Here is a 4,764-nt window from a genome sequence, read left to right as displayed (position 1 = left end):
CTCAACTGTCATCTATTGATCTCGAGAAAGAGTCGATCGATGTGACTATATGCACATTGTTCGATACACCTTTCAAACAATCGATCGACACAACGATAGTCGTGTCGATCGACGGTTCTTCTAGCAAGCTTTCCGAACGGGTTTGAAGTTGTTCTCTAACCTTCTAGACCAACTCTCGTTGTTATCTAGTCACGCCGGCTATTTCAGGTATTGAAGGTAACGGTTGGTTATCTCAATTAATCCTAAGATCTAAAATGAGGGTGATCAATCCTAATTTTAGCATTAAGTTCAACAAGCATGAAAGAACTATCAAAACACCTTATTAACAGTCTTGTTAGCAGCACATATTTTCAACCTTTATGAGAAACCTAAATCAAACAATTGGGTTTACTCAGACATATTCGTGAGAGACAAAGTCATGATGGGTTGAATAAAACTCAAATGAAATATTGAACACAAAAAGTAAGAGTAATAGACATAAAGGAGTTCAAGATCTTCTCTATTATGCAGTCTCAGATCTATCTCTCCAATCCTAAGCTCTCCTAATAGTAGCCAAAATGCTTATTCTCCAAACTAGGTCTTTAGGTCAGTCTGCCTCTAAAATGATACAAAACCCTAGTACATATAGCCTCCCAGGCGGCTAAGGGCTTAGGTTGCCATTGATAAACTTTTACGAAATGAAATCTTCTAATTTCGTGATTAATCCTCGGGTGATCCAACATCGATCGATGGCGTTCAACGGTTGTCTATCGATATTAATTGGCTCTGGTCGATCGATATTGCTCTTCAAGCGTCGATCGATGCTGTACGCGTAAAAGTACTCCAAAGCGTCCCAAAAGCATCATTTCCTTGTATCAAGTAACTGAACCTGTAATTGCTTTGAAAAGACTCTAAAACATAGTAAATAGATCTTAAAACACTTATATACCATGACTAAAAATTGGTGAAATTCATGGTATATCAACTCCGCCAGACTTATCATTTTGCTTGTCCTCAAGCAAAACAAATGGACAGTCTCTCTGAAAGAGGTTTGAAAACATCAGGGACTCGCAGATTTAAAACATAAAATTCATCACCTCTACAATATTGCAATCCACATCTAAAAGGTCCTAATCACAAAGCACATTATGCAATATCCTAACTTAGCAACCAAATTCGTATAGCCACAACTTAGCAAATCTTATCTGATATTCCCCTTGACTAACCTCATTTCTTAGCATAAATAAAAGTGCAGGCTTTACCTTGGGGGATGCAAGGATTCTCAAACAAGTTTCTGGATTTGCAGGTAAAAGTTAGTTCCTAATTTCTGTCTCTCTAATTTCTCTGTTGAGGCAAAGTCTGCTTATATTGCAAGATCATTGACCAAGATTGGACAGGCTTCCATGAATCAAGACTTAATGGTGGTTGCCACCAAGTCCTGTTCACTTCTTTTTGACTGATACCCAAGAATTCTTTGTGAAGCGAGCCTTGAAGATTGCCGCCTCCAAGTCCCGTTCGAATTCGTTTTGTTGGAATCCTTATGAAGCAAGCCTTAATAGTTGTAGCCACCAAGTTCTGTTCGGATTCCATCTAACTAAATCCTAAGTCCTATTTAAATAATAAATTTCGATTTTTTTTAGATAACTAAATAACTACTCTAGGGTTGAAATAGAGAGAGAAAATGTGATAAATAAATCTACATAAGGCTTTACCTTCCAGACTTGTTCGGAAAATCCGATCCCATGTATACTAAGCCCCAAGACAAGCAGTAGTGTCAGGTTAGTGTTGGAGGTTAGCTTTGGTTCTTTCAAACAAGCTAGGCAAGTGTGTATAGTTGACAAGTTGATCCGCTTTAGCATCTTTAGTACTATCTGCAATCAGTAAATCTAGAATGGTGCTAAAAAGTGGTTAGACATTCAAGTAAAAATCATAAGTTCATAGTCCCCTTCTTGACTCAATAAAATTATTTTGAAAAGATGTTGACAAAACTCAAGAAGATGGTGTTTGTACTACCTCCCCCAGACTTAAATTACACCATCTCGGTGTAAAGTGTCCAAAGGTGGTGATAAGAAAAGTTAGATGTTTGAGATGTTAGAGCAAGGTGTCGTACAGTCCCGCACATCGATCGATACCATCCACTCCGTGTCGATCGATGGCGAAGAACAGAAAATTCTGCATCATGTCTGGAATCTAACTCATGTGATCTGTCAGTGTGGTTAGCTCTGTTAGACACTCCAAACATAAGAAATAAGCAAACAGTCTCAAACATAAAACTTAGATATGTCTAAAAAAATATAAATCCTACAAGTTCGAAAAATAGAAAAACAAGTGCATAAGGGAAAGAGATAGAAATGGGAGGACTAGTCGGTGTCCTCGCTGGTCTCGTCGTCGCTCTCGGACGAAGGGTCTCTGCGCTGCCTGGAACGTCCTGCCGCTACTGGTGAGTGAGCTCTGATGGTCCTCCTGCTCGTGCAAGATACTCTAGCCCAGATGGCACGAAGAGCATCCACAACTACCCTCTGAAAGTCTCCCTTATCGCGCATAGGGATGTCTGGAATGTTCGGGAAGTCAGGAAGAGGTGGCTATGGTTGTCCCTGTGTAGCTCTGGTTCGACGCACTCCGGGAGGTCTGCGCGGGATGGCCGGAAGATCGCGGAGGAGCTGGGCATCAGGCATGAACCGGAGTCTCTCGACACTGTAATCGAAGTCTGTGATCGTCCTGTTCGGCATCTGCAGTAGGCAGTGCTGGTTCCCGATCCTGAAACTCCAAAGAAGTTCCTCGTTGAGCCAACCTGAGTTCATCAGGTGCGGCTCGTCCAAGAAGCGGTGGGAGCGGTCGGCTGTGCTCGGGTCTAGGCGGATGCCTAAATACTCAAAGATCGGTGTCAGCAAACTCCCAACCGTCTCCTTCTTCATGCCTTTGCCCGTGAAGGGTTTTTTCTTCAATTCCACCAAGTGCGCAGCAAAAATGGCTCCAAGGTTTGGAGTCACTACGTCGTTGGCCTCATCGAGATGAGTCAGGTCCACCAAGCCGTTTACTCCACAGAAGAGCAGTGTAAGCTCATGTATCCTCACCTTGTTGGGATCCATCTTGCAAACCAACGTGTTTGCAAGAGCCCGTAGAAAGTACCGGAGGGTAGGGTGACAGATATCTGTCTGCGTGGCGGAGTTGGAGTCCCACGCTCCCGTGCCGATTATCTCCCAGAAACTGTTGAGGCCGTTGGAAAGGTGGGAGCTTGCTCGGGGTTGCAGTCTCATCGAAATCGTAGATGCGCCAGAGCTCGGGGATGGAGATCCTGTATCGAATCCCCTTGGCGAAGAAGGTCAGTGTACCATCTCCTGCTACCCTCACCCTCGATGTGCTGTAGGTGAACTCAACTGTGGCCATAAACTGTCTGACCAAGTCGACGTGGAGATCGTAAGCGCGAGTGGCCATGGTGCCAAGTCCGAGCTGCGTGATCATCTCTTCGATGTCTGTCTCGATCCGTAGCTTCCGTAAGATGTATTAGTCGATGAACCGTGTGGGCTCGATAGAGACGCCAAGCCAAGCATTTTAGAACAAGCTGTCCTAGTCGTCCCATTTGTCTTTGAGCACGCCGTTGATACACTCCTTGCTGTTGACCGCTTTCTTCGGGTCAGCGAACTCCTCGACGGTGTCGATGGGTGTTTTGTCGTCACGAGGCCAAGGGTCGCGGTGTTGTACGGAGGTGCTAGCTTTGTCGAATCTCCTCTTTATCCTCCTCTCACGTCTCTCTGCGGCTGCGTCTGAGCTCATCTGAAAACAAACTGAAAAGAGAGTAGGAGTGAGACAGTGTTATCGATATATTTTGATATTGATCGATGAAGTATGTGAGACATCGATTGATATATTTCATTAAGGGTTAGTCGATAATAAGGATATCGATCGATGCTATAGAGTTCGCGTCGATCGATGTCGAATCACGAAACCTGCAAAAATCACTCAAGCCCAAATCGTACTTTCAAGGTATCAACAGCATAAGATTCACAATCATAACACTAGATAATCGTTAGAAACTTCAAAACCATCCCGAATTCAAGCCTAATCATAAGTTCTAGTTCATCTCAAAACTCAACTCTAAAAATTCCTAATAAAAGAGAATTTCGAAGTCAAACCTTGTAGATCGGGTGAGTGAATGAACTAAACAGATAGAGAATGAGAAATTGAGTGGATTAGGGCGAGAAACGGAATAAATCCGTCAAGAATCGAGAGAGAAAAGAGAGGTTTTGATTTCGTTAGGGTTTTGGGAATGAGTGGAGAAAGAGGCTGATGTCAAGCTAAATGAGGTTAACCCTCGATATGTCCGCATCGATCGATGGCAGAACAGCTACATCGATCGATATTTCTCCAAATGAACTACTCCTAATTTCTATTACTCCTAATATTTTACTAATAGCAAGATATAAATATAGATATAAAATTACGAGAAAATAAATTTTTTTTTTTTGAAAGAAAATGGGTTGCCTCCCTTGCAGCGCTTGAATTTAAAGTCTTTAGCTCGACTTCCTGAATAAACTAGTTATCAAGGGTTCTTAGAATAATGGGCTGATGCGCTGGCGGTTTTGCCCAATAATGTTTCACTCGTTGGCCGTTCACTGTAAACTCATCCCCTTTATCACTTTTTAGAGTTATGGCTCTGGAGGGTTTTACGTCTGTTACTGTTAATGGTCCGGACCAACGAGATCTAAGCCTTCCAGGAAATAACGTTAGCCGAGAGTTATAAAGAAGGACTTGATCATCCGGTTCAAAGTGTCGGGATAGGATCTT

Source organism: Brassica oleracea, chromosome C2, assembly GCF_000695525.1.
Source record: "Brassica oleracea var. oleracea cultivar TO1000 chromosome C2, BOL, whole genome shotgun sequence".
In the NCBI taxonomy this organism is placed as follows: domain Eukaryota; kingdom Viridiplantae; phylum Streptophyta; class Magnoliopsida; order Brassicales; family Brassicaceae; genus Brassica; species Brassica oleracea.
The sequence above is the reverse complement of the archived record's forward strand: the minus strand, read 5'-3'. Positions refer to the sequence as shown.